We start from the raw sequence: 13,016 nt of genomic DNA, 5'->3' as shown, positions 1-13,016 counted from the left end.
ACGCACCCAATGTTGGAGCAGCCAGATTTATAAAACAAACTCTATTAGACCTAAAGAAGGAAATAGACACTAATACCATAATAGCAGGGGACCTGAACACCCCACTGTCAATATTGGACAGATCATCTAGGCAAAGAATCAGTAGAGAAACAGAAGATCTAAACAATGCTCTAGACCACTTGGACTTGGCAGATATCTACAGAACATTCCATCCAACAACCTCAGAATATTCATACTTCTCATCAGCACATGGATCATTCTCCAGGATAGGACACATATTAGGTCACAAATCAAGTCTCAAAAAATTCAAAAAAATTGGAATTATCTCATGAATTTTCTCAGACCACAATGGATTAAAACTAGAAATTAATAACAAATGAAACTCTGGAAACTATACAAACACATGGAAATTAAACAGCATTCTACTTAGAGACATATGGGTCCAAGAAGAAATCAAGCAGGAAATCAAAAAATTTATTGAAACTAATGGATAAATTTCTGGACACACACAAGCTCCCAAAACTGAACCATGAAGATGTAGAAAATCTGAACAGACCAATAACAATAAAGGAGATTGAAGCTGTTATCAGAAGGCTCCCAACAAAGAAAAGCCCAGGACCAGATGGATTCACAGCAGAATTTTACCAAACATTCACAGAGGAATTGACACCGATTCTTTACAAACTATTCCAAAAGATTGAAACGGACGCAAATCTCCCAAACTCATTCTATGAAGCAAACATCATCCTGATGTCAAAACCATGTAAAGATATAATCAAAAAAGAAAACTACAGGCAGATATCCTTGATGAATATAGATGCAAAAATCCTCACCAAAATACTAGCAAACAGAATACAGCAACACATACGTAAAATTATTCACCACGATCAAGTGGGATTCATCCCAGGGATTCAAGGTTGGTTCAACATGTGCAAATCAATAAATGTGATACACCATATTAATAAAGTCAAACACAAGGACCATATGATCATCTCTATAGATGCTGAAAAAGCATTTGATAAAATTCAACACTCATTCATGACAAAGACCCTCTATACATTAGGTATAGATGGAAAGTATCTCAACATAATTAAAGCCATATATTATAAACCCACTGCCAACATCATCCTGAATGGGGAAAAGCTAAAAGCTTTTCCTTTAAGAACAGGAACTAGACAAGGATGCCCACTCTCACCACTCCTATTCAACATAGTGTTGGAAGTACTAGCAAGAGCAATCAGAGAAGAGAAGGAAATAAAGGGCATCCAGATTGGAAAAGATGAAGTCAAACTGTTTGCAGATGACATGATCCTATATATTGAACAGCCTAAAGCCTCTACAAAAAACCTCTTGGCGTTGATAAATGATTTCAGCACAGTAGCAGGAAACAAAATCAACACACAAAAATCAGTAGCATTTCTTTTCTCCAATAGTGAACATGCAGAAAGAGAAATCAAGAAAGCCTGCCCATTTACAATAGCCACCAAAAAAATAAAATATTTAGGAATTGAGTTAACCAAGGAGGTGAAAAATCTCTATAATGAGAACTACAAACCACTGCTGAGAGAAATTAGAGAGGATACAAGAAGATGGAAAGATATCCCATGCTCTTGGATTGGAAAAATCAACATAGTGAAAATGTCCATACTACCCAAAGTGATATACAAATTCAATGGACTCCCCATCAAAATTCCAATGACATTTTTCTCAGATATGGAAAGAACTATCCAGACATTTTTATGGAATAATAAAAGACCACGCATAGCCAAAGCAATCCTGAGCAAAAAAAAAAATAAAGCCGGAGAGATAACACTACCTGACTTTAAACTATAGTACAAAGGTATAATAACCCAAAGAGTATGGTACTGGCATAAAAACAGACACACTGATCAATGGAATAGAGAATCCAGAAATCAACCCACACACTTACTGCCATCTGATCTTTGACAAAGGCACCAAGCCTATACACTGGGGAAGAGACTGCCTCTTCAGCAAATGGTGCTGGGATAACTGGATATCCATATGCAGGGGAATGAAACTAGACCCATACCTCTCACCATATACTAAAATCAACTCAAAGTGGATTAAGGATTTAAATATACACCCTGAAACAATAAAACTTCTTAAAGGAAACTTAGGAGAAACATTTCAGGGAATAGGTCTGGACACAGACTTCATGAATACGACCTCAAAAGCATGGGCATCCTAAGGAAAAATAAACAAATGGGATTATATCAAACTAAAAAGCTTCTGCACAGCAAAAGAAACAATTAACAGAGTTAATAGACAACCAACAGAGTGGGAGAAAATATTTGCAAAATATACATCTGACAAAGGATTAATATCCAGAATATATAAGGAACTCAAACAACTTTACAAGAAAAAAACAAGCAACCCAGTTAAAAAATGGGCAAAAGAGCTAAGTAGGCATTTCTCCAAGGAAGATATACAAATGGTCAACAGACATATGAAAAAATGCTCAACATCACTCAACAACCAGGAAATACAAATCAAAACTACACTGAGATACCATCTCACCCCAGTTAGGATGGCTAAAATCCAAAAGACTATTAACAGTAAATGCTGGCGAGGTTGCGGAGAAAAAGGAACTCTCATACATTGTTGGTGGGACTGCAAAACGGTGCAGCCTCTATGGAAAATGGTATGGAGGTTCCTCAAACAATTGCAGATAGATCTCCCATATGACCCAGCTATCCCACTGCTGGGAATATACCCAGAGGAATGGAAATCATCAAGTCGAAGGTATACCTGTTCCCCAATGTTCATCACAGCACTCTTTACAATAGCCAAGAGTTGGAACCAGCCCAGATGTCCATCATTGGATGAGTGGATACGGAAAATGTGGTACATCTACACAATGGAATACTACTCAGCTATAAAAACGAATGAAATACTGCCATTTACAACAACATGGATGGACCTTGAGAGAATTATATTAAGTGAAACAAGTCGGACACAGAAGGAGAAATGCCACATGTTCTCACTTATTGGTGGGAGCTAAAAATAAATAAATAAATTTACACATACACACACACAGACACACACACACACACACACACACAAACCGGTGGGGGGGGAAGAAGATATAACAACCACAATTCCTTGAAGTTGATACGACAAGCAAACAGAAAGGACATTGTTGGGTGGGAGGGGGTAGAGGGAGGAGGGAGGGAGGTTTTGGTGATGGGCCACAATAATCAACCCCATTGTATATGGACAAAATAAAATTAAAAAAAATAATAATAAAAAGAGAAGAAGTCCCCTCCCCTTGAACCTCTGTGTCTGTTTGGACTAATAGAATACAGCAGAAGTGACACTTTGCCAGTTTTGGGGTCCAGGCCTTAAGGTTTGTCAACCACTTCTTGTCTCTTGAGACACTCATTGTCCTGAGTCACCACATAGAAACCTCAAGGTCATCCTGTTAGGAATAGGCCTAAAGCAGTCTAGTGGAGGGTAGAGAGACTGATGTCTAGTGAATCCCCACTGTCACAGCTACAGCTCCCAGCTGCCTGAGCCACCTGGCTGAAGGCCCAGACATCATGGCCCACAGATGAGCTTGTCCTGCTGTGCCCTGTCACAACTCCTGACTCACAGATTCACAAGTAAAATACATGATTATTATGTTAAGCCACAGAGTGTTGAGGCAATTTGTTATACACAGTCGTAGATCAGCAGACCAATCACACAGCTGTTCCGTGGACGCAAAGGATTTGGCCCAAGTGATCAGGCTGCAGAGCGCATATGTGTGACGAGTAGTCCATGGAATGTGTCTAAGGCACCCAGCAATGTGCTCCAGGGGGGCTGTTCCCTTAGCCTGTTTTGTTTTCATCTGAAGCCCCTGTTGTCACCTGACATGTCAGACACTGTGTGCATGCTGTCCCTCTCTCACTACGCAAGGGCAGAGGTTTGCCTGAACTGTTCACTGCTGTACTCCCAGCACCTGCAATAGGGCCCGGCACCACGTAGACACTCCAGCGATTTTTGAATGACTGAAGAGATGATAAAAATATTTTACTTGAAAGTGAGTAAAATGGAAAATGCCTTTTGCTTCAGTCACTTGAGACATTCTGAGTAGCTATTCTGGTTTCCTCTTTGGGGAGGAGAAAGAGAAGGATTAGAGAGAGAAGGTTCTGTGAATAAAATGGACAATATATTAACCTCATCAGACAATTACCAGAGTTTAACCTGGGCTAGGAAAAGGCCAGAACGGCAAATGGTAAAAAAGCCATTGTGAGGAGCCCCATGTTATTGAAGACGATATTTTTTCTGGTCACAAATCTGATAGTGAAATCCGCAGAGAGGATGTGGAAAGGAGAATGATCCCACCAACGGGAGCCACTCCCTGGGGGCGACCCAAATGTGGTGCGATGCTACGTAGATGGCCGCTCAGAGTTACACTGGTTGAGGTAATTAAATAGGCCAAAATAAATCAAGCAAGAAAATTATATTGTTGGTTATAGACGAAAGATAAGGTAACTAGACCTTTCTAGGAATCCTAGAGCAAAGATTGACCTCTACAGATTCTGGTGAGGTATTTAGGAAAATAAATCTATTTAGATATAGCAGATAGTAAGGTGAAAGCATCACATAAAATGAGGTCCTGTTATTATAGCATAGCGCCAAAAAGGTTTTAAGGGTGATTTAGAGGAGATGAACTGTTCAAGTCAGCAAATACCTCCACATACGGCCTCTCTCAGTCAAGTGTCTGCTGTCTGCTTGTGTGTTAATAGTCCATCTGGCTTCCAGAAGAAAGGGTTAAGCCTGAATGACAGAACAGATTTAAGGGCTTTAATGAATAATAGAAAGAATAAAATGATGTCACTGAAGAGTTATCAGTTTCTAAATCAAATAAGGAGGCTGAAGTCAGACCAACACGAAATATATTCGGGTAGGTGTGCTGTGGTGGGAAACCGCTCTCCACATGGTGCTGGCGAGGACTGAGCTCCCACAGGAAATTTAAACATAGCACATGTTTCATGATGTGAGCCTTAGAATTGTTCCCCAGACTTGGCACATAAAACCAAAATTGTTGTGTTATTCTAAAATAAAGAAGAGAATCACTTCCTCTAAACACAAATAGCCAATTCAGCACTTCTGAGAAAAGAGAAGTTGGGTACTATTCATTTGGAGAACTGAAAGCCAAAGCTTTATGGTTACTTTACTTAATGAATTAAGTTAACTTTTTTCTTGATTATGTAAGTCGTGTCAAATATTATAAAGTCAATCATGAAGCATAGATCATAAGAAGTGCCATGTGTTTCAGTGGTTCTGTGGTCTTGATAAGCTTTGGTGAGGTGGAAATGTCAGTAAATTGGGCAAAGAATTGGGAATTGATTTACCAGACAACTGCATTAGCCATATTTGTTTATTTACTGCCATTAGAGTATCTTAACAGTGCAGATTCTCTTCCATTCATTTCATTTGTTTTATTTAATCTCCAAAAGACAAAGGCCAATGAAATTGTTTTTAAAATGAATATAGTGAAATTCTATTATGAAAACATAATTTTCATGAATATATTTCCATGAATCTTTTAAAGTGGTGGTGACTTGTAGTGTTTTATGTTTTACCAGGATAAAATTGGCATATAATTGCAATAACTTTTCATAATCTTATATTCTGTATTCTTTACAGATTAGTAGTTGCTATTGCTCAGAAAGAAAACAAAAAGCCTACTTGAAAAGAAATTTGCTGCATTTGATTTTTTAGTGTGAACAATTATAGCTCAATTCATTGTGGATACTACTTAATAATCCATTAAATTCTATAGCTTTGGGGGCTGAGTAATGGTAATAGCAGCCAACTATTACCATATACCATTACCATATACATTACCATACCATACCATATACATTACCATATAGAAGGACTGTGTGCTTCTAGGTGCTTGGCACTGTTTCACTTGTATTACTTTATTAACTCATTTGATCCTTATATTGTAGATGAGAATACGCAGGCACAGAGCTGTTAGGTAACTTGGCTGAAGTCAGGAGCAAGTATGTGGCAGAGCTGGAATTTGAGTACAGGCGGTCTGACTCCCCCGACTGTGCTCATAACCAACAGGCTATGCTCCTTCTCAAACACTGTCTGGCATGGTGGGAATTTTGCATTTTGCCTCCTAGTCCTTTCAACTGTATTGCTACATCACTGTAGAAATAGTACCAGTTGATCTACTAAACAGCAAAGACATTTTCTGTTAGGCTTTTCAAGCAAAAAAAAAAACAACAACAACAAAAAAAAACCCAAAACAAAAACAAAAAATTAAACTATTATGCCTGGTTTCAAAGGTGACTTGTAGAAAATGGATTTCTTTAGGTTAATATGAAGTCGAAGCCAAGGTGGACGATGAAGTTGGGGGTGGGGGTGGGGTGGGGGAGATGGCTTACCCGGAGGAGCTTGTCGTAAAGAAATTGATTCCAAGTGATGCTTTAGAGTTGCAGTATAGTCCTTATGTTTCCCTGCTTCCTGTAATGACTGTTAATAAAAATAAGCAGGCCTGTTCTGGAGTCTTGGTTGCTATGTGAAGCTCTAAGGAGTATTGATAAGATAAAATATAAGTATTACTGCTTTTTCACAGATGGAGAAATTGAAGAATAGAATTGGCTTTGAGGTGTTAAGAGAAATCAGAGGCTAAGCCAGACGGAGAAACAAAAATTTTGAAGTGTATAAAATTAGAGCTGGACAGATTAGGAGATTATAGTGGGCAGCCATCTCATTTCATAGATGAGAAAATGAGGTGGTTTTATAGATTTTCTTTCTTTCTTTCATATGAATGTATCTGTGTTCTTATATATATACCTTACCTGTTTGCCCAAACCGACAAAAACAAGCATAGTACAGTAGGACTTTTATAAGTTAGGGAATTATGGTGAAGAGGAAATAAAGGTCGGAATGATCAGCCAATGACAGGTGTAGTTAGAACACAAAATGCACCTTATGAGGTGCACAAACACTGGTAGGGGACTGTGAATTTGGCTCTCAGATTTCTAGTGCCAACGCTAAGAAAGAAACATAAGCCACAACATCGATGGGATAAAGCCACCGGTTTTTCAGAACATGCACAATTACTCCTGGTTCTGAACCTGGAGAAAATTTATTCTAAGGAGCTCATAGAGAGGCTTGTTAAGAAAATGAATAATATCTTCAATAAATAAACACCACAGACTTCACAGGACTGTTTCTTTACCTTTCCTCTGTGCAGGCTGTTGGTAGAATGAATCAGTACAGTTTTCGCGGAACTGCAAAGCAATGCAGTCCACTTAAGACGGTATCTCGTGATCCTCTCAAGGATGAATTTTCAGATTTTAAAGGAGTGAATACACAGCATATAATTCAGCTAATTCTGTAAAGTACATTTTTTTTCTCTCAATCAAGCTCTTAGTAAGTATTAAGTAGCAGTGAGTTTGACATTACCCTCGCAAACAAGTGGGGGCGTGGGCAGTCTGTGTTGCTTGTTAAATGTGGACCCATGTACTAATAGACATTGATAGTTCTCTGAACTTGGGGGAGGCTGGCCATAATCTTTATAGGAGCTCTTGTATTCTCCTTTGCACGTATTTCCCTCAGTCTAATATTTATATTTTGTCTTTTTGTTACTGTATTTTTCCATGTAGAATTAGGAGTTTGCATGTGCCACAAAGTGATGGGCTGAGCAAGTACTGAGGAGTAAGCCAAGACTTTCCCTAAAAATATTTTTGAGTTTATTCCAGCACATGAACAGATGGGTGACCGAGGCCCCCAAAACATGGCCACAAGAATTTTAGTTTGGAACAATTTCATAGTGGGTGTTAACAAATGCCCACTGTCGCCATAAAAATAAACCTCAGGAAGAGATCCATAGAACATCTAAACTTCGATCAGTGTAACTTCCTTCAGAATGCCCCAAAATAAAATGGTCACAAAATGTAACCATGTACAACCAGGTATAAGTCCACACCGGCTGCTCCTGTGGTGACCATATGTCCTGGTTGTCTGGATAGTCCTGGATAAGCCTGCTATCCTGGCATGATTGTTAATAACTACCTCTTTTATCATCAAAAGTGTGCTGGCTCCTCTAATGCCTTTTGGTAATGGTGGCTAAGGCTAGGACAAGGCTAATGTCTGGAGTCCTGTCAGCATAGCCAATTGTAGTGCTCTTAATCCTGTTTGTGATGCCAATTGTAAAGCTAGGTGACCACGCCAGTTGTCAGGCTCTTTTACCTGCTGGTAATCCTGCCAACTGGGCCGATTGTTGAACTACGGCTGGGTCTGGAGCTCCCAGACCCCTCAAGTCCATTCACAGACTGGGTCACAAACCCTTCATACACCTGGCTGGGTCACCAGACCCCTTACACGCAGGTCTATAAGCTAGGTAACCAGCCAAAAGGTCCCTGGAGCCATAGGTTGGAAAGCACGGCTGCTCAGGGCAGATGCCCAAGGCAGATGCCCACCTGCCTGCTTCACTAACTCTCTTTCTCCCCGCCCCCAACACAAGAATAGGAACAAAGCTCAAAAGATATATTGGCGCGCATGCGCACTAACTACACACACACACACACACACACACACACACACACACACACACACACACACACACACACACACACACACACACACACACACACACACACACACACACACACACACACACGCTTACAGAGGATGCAGAAGCACACCCAACTGGACCCGAGGCGAGGGCCCTGACCAAACTACTGTATTTTCCCAACAGTAATATTTTTAATTTTACAAAAAAATGTTATGTTAATGTGAAGTATTTTCCTAGAAATTTTGCTTTCATACTTACTAATTCTCCCTCTTGCCTTTTTGGAGAAACAAGAATGACCATTAAAAAAATCTTAAAATGATCCAAATTTTAATTTTAACCTGATGTTGAGCACCTTTAATTTGTGCGTGTGTGTGTGTGCCTGCAAGGATGTGTATGTGTGTTGCATTAATTTAAACCGTAGAAGAATTCCAAGGATGTAAAGACTCATTGCCTTGTAAAGGTCCTGGGATTGTACCTTTCTCTCTCAAGAGGGAATTAAACCAAACAAAATACTTCTGTTGGAAGGCTTATATTGACCTTATTATATGTTATCCACTAAATGTTAAATAAAAGTATAACTTCTGGCATATGTGCGAGAAAGTGTCCTGGCTTGGATGATAAGTTAAATGACCACACTATGATTCTTTATATGATTCTTGTTTTGGGAGTCAATGTGGAGGAGAAGTCTATACAGGCTGTATAAACTATTTTAAACAATGGCCATTGGTAAAAACTAATGTGCTGTACTTTGTGTAGAATACAAACCTGAGAAACCAAGCCTTCCAATTTATTGATGAAAGCGTGCCACATCCTTAGAAGAACCATTAAGTCATTAATTAGTAGACAGAGAGGGTGGCTCTTTAAAACAATAAAGAGTATATTCTGGGTATTACTAAATCATGAGAATACACAGGGAAGAATTTGAGCCTGTAAATTGAAGTGTTCTTTGAACAATTCTGAAGGAAAAAAATCTTCCCCCAAGAGCTTTATAGAGATTGAGCTTTTAAAAAATAATGAGCCCTACAGTATGAGGAAGTAGTGTCCTGACACAATCAGAGAGCTGGCTGGGTGGGATTCGCAAAGTTCAGAGCAATTGACCTTGGCCTGTCCATCTAGGACAGGCGTGCGTCTTAAACATAAACTTGAACGAGACTTCCCATGATCTTTTCCACCAGTTTATATCGCTAGTAACTCATTTCCCATTAAGCCTACTGCTACATTTAGGGGTCAGAGTCAGGCCCTTCCACAAGGATTTATTTACCCAATTTCTTTCAAGGCACAGAAATTTAAAATTACAGAGACTGATCCTGACTCCAAGTACTGTGGTTCAGTTTTCTTGCCCAGATGCTAATACGTCTGTAACTGTGACTGTGCTAAAAAATGAAGCAATGCATACAAATTAAATCGTTTCCATTGGTGGAGAAACCACTTGTAATCACTTTTCTAAAAACCCTGAGAACTTCTCCAACTTTAGGTTGAATCCATGGGTGGAAAAACCACTTGTAATCACGTTTCCAAAAACCCTGAGGACTCCTCCAACTTCAGGTGGAATCAATGAACCATCCTTTGAGTGATCACTGAATCTTCTCTATACATCTGTTATTTATATCAGCTACCATCACACATTAAGACATTTATTTGTGTATCCATCTCCCCTCGAAAACTTTGAATTCCCCAGTGTGACAAACTGCATTTCTAGTGCCTAGAACAGAGTCTGTGTTAGTAAATGAAGAACGTGTTATATCCATTTATCTGACAATTTTTAAATACGAACATTTTTTTTTAAAGAAAAAATGTCCAAAAAATTATGACGGACATCTGTCATTCATATTTACTAAATGTAAATTGTTCATGTTTGGTACAGATAATTTTATTTTTAAAGAAATAAAACTTCACAGCTATAGATAGCTAAGGGTAGCCTTTCCATCCCATTCCTTTTACTTCCCAGAGACAAACACATCCTGGAGTTGGTTGTGCAATTCTTGATACTTTTTAAGAAATTTTACTCGAATGTCTGTATGTTCACAAAAACAGTATTGTTCAAAGTGTTTTCAAATTTTGCAAGGGTAATATTCTGTAAATGCTTTTACAACTTGCTTTATTGATTTCCTATTTTGTTTTCAATATTCATCTGTATTGACACCTGCAGATCTAATTAGTTCATACTAACTGCTGCAGAGTGCTCTATCGTGTGACTCTACCACGGCTTATTTATCCGTTCAATTCCTGATAGACATCTGAAGGTTGTTTTCAAATTTTCCCAATTAAGAACAATGAAACAATAAACACCCTGGTGTATATCTCTTTGAGTGCCTATGTAAGTTTTTCTAGGCTATTTGAATATAAAGAGAAATTTCTGAATTTTAGGCTAATCATACCTTCAGCTCTCTGGTGTGGTGTACTAATTCACACCACCACCAGAAGTGTATAACCATTCCTATTCCCCCATCTCACCAATACTTGGTGTTATCAAGTTAAATTTTTGTGAATATGAGAGGTGTGTAATATCTCATTGTTCTAGTCTGAGTTTCACTGGCAACTAGTGGGATTGAAAATCTTTCCATTTGCTTGTTATACATTTGTGTTTCCTCTTCTGTGAATTGCCTGTTCATAACCTTTGCCCGTTTTTCTATTGGGTTATTTGTCTTTCATTATTGGGTTCTAGGCATTTATTTATTCATATGTTCGTGATCCAAATCCACTGTCAGTTACACGAGTTAGAAATACCTTTCCCAGTCTGTAGTTTGTATTTTAATTTTAATGGGTCTTTTGTCAGACAGATTTTAATGTAGCTGAGTTTCTCAATCTTTTCCTTTATTTTGTGGGTTTTCTTTTGCCTTATTTAAGATATCCTTTGCCACTTCAAAGCATAGAGACCCTGCATACTGTATTCCAGAATTTTTCATGTTTGTACCTTTAATAAACCTGGAACTAATTTTTTAGGTTGGTATAAAGCAAAGATCTAGTTTTATTTTTTCCATATGGATAGAATTTTTTTTTTCATAGCACCAGCCTCTCTCCACTGATTTGGAAGCCACATGTCATTAACCAAATTTAAATACAAATGTAGATCTAGTTTTTAGGTCTCAATTCAATTCTATCTCTATTTCTATTATTAATAATTTAAACTTTTTAATATGCTACATTACCTAGTAAGTCAAGTTTTCCTCCCTCTTATTCTTTAAAATTATCTTGACTGTTTTGGCCTCCTATTCTTTAATACGAGCTTCCGGATTATCTTTTCAAAATCAATAAAAAACTCACCATGGCTTGAAGATTAGAGTAATTTTATGAACAAATTTTGGAGGAATTATTACATCAAATCTCCATGTCTATGACCATGGTTTATTTATTCATGTACTTTTTTTCTTTAATAAAATCTTATAAGTTTCTTTTTGTCCCATAAAGGTCTGGAATATCTTTTGTGGGATTTATTTGCAATGGCCTTTCAATACTTGTTCATATTGTGAATGAGAATCTTTAAAAATTGTTTTCTAATTGGTTGTTTCTGATATATTAGAGTTCTATTTATTTTGATATATTGATTTTTTAAAAGTTGAAGTGAAATTAACATGACATAAAATTAAATATTTTAAAGTGCACCATTCAGTGGAATTTAGTACATTCACAATGGGGTAAAACTACCACCTTTACAAAGTTCTAACACATTTTTATTACCCCAAAGAAAACTCTATGCCCATTGAGCAGTCACTCGCCATTACCCACTACCCCTAAGCCCCTAACCACACATCTGCTCTTTGTCTGTTTGGATTTACCTATTCTATGCTAGACATTTCATATAAATGGAATCATACAGTATGTGACCTTTTGTGTCTGGCCACTTTCACTCAGCATATTTTCAAGGTTCATCCACGTCGCAGTGTATATTAGCACTGCGTTCCTTTTTATGGCTGAGTAACCTTCCTTTGTATGTATATACCACATTTGTTTATCCATTCATCACTTGATTGACATTTGGGCTTCCACCTTTTGGCTCTTGTGAATAATGCTGCTATGAACATTTAAGTACAACTACTTTTTTAAAGCCTATTTTCAATTATTTCATATGTATATCTGGGAGTGGAATTGCTGAGTCATATGGAAATTCTATGTTTGACTTTTTGAGGATCTGCTTAATTGTTTTTCATAGTGACTGACCCATTTTACATTCCCACCAGTGACGTATGATGCTTCCAATTTTTCCTCATCCTTGCCAACACTTATTTTTTTTTATGATGGTCACCCTAGTGGGTATGAAATTATTTCTCCTGTGATTTTGATTTGCATTTCTCTAGTGACTAGTGTTGCTGAGCTCCTTTTCATGTGCTTTTTGGTCATTTGTATATCACTGGTGACATGCCCATTTTTAATTGGGTTGTTCATCTTTACATAGTCTGGATACTAGGTCCTTATCAAATATATGATTTGCAAATATTTTCTCCCATCCTGTGTGTTGTCTTTTCACTTTCTT

Source organism: Cynocephalus volans, chromosome 13 (genome assembly GCF_027409185.1).
Source record: "Cynocephalus volans isolate mCynVol1 chromosome 13, mCynVol1.pri, whole genome shotgun sequence".
Lineage (NCBI taxonomy): Eukaryota > Metazoa > Chordata > Mammalia > Dermoptera > Cynocephalidae > Cynocephalus > Cynocephalus volans.
Note: the sequence above shows the minus strand (reverse complement) of the source record.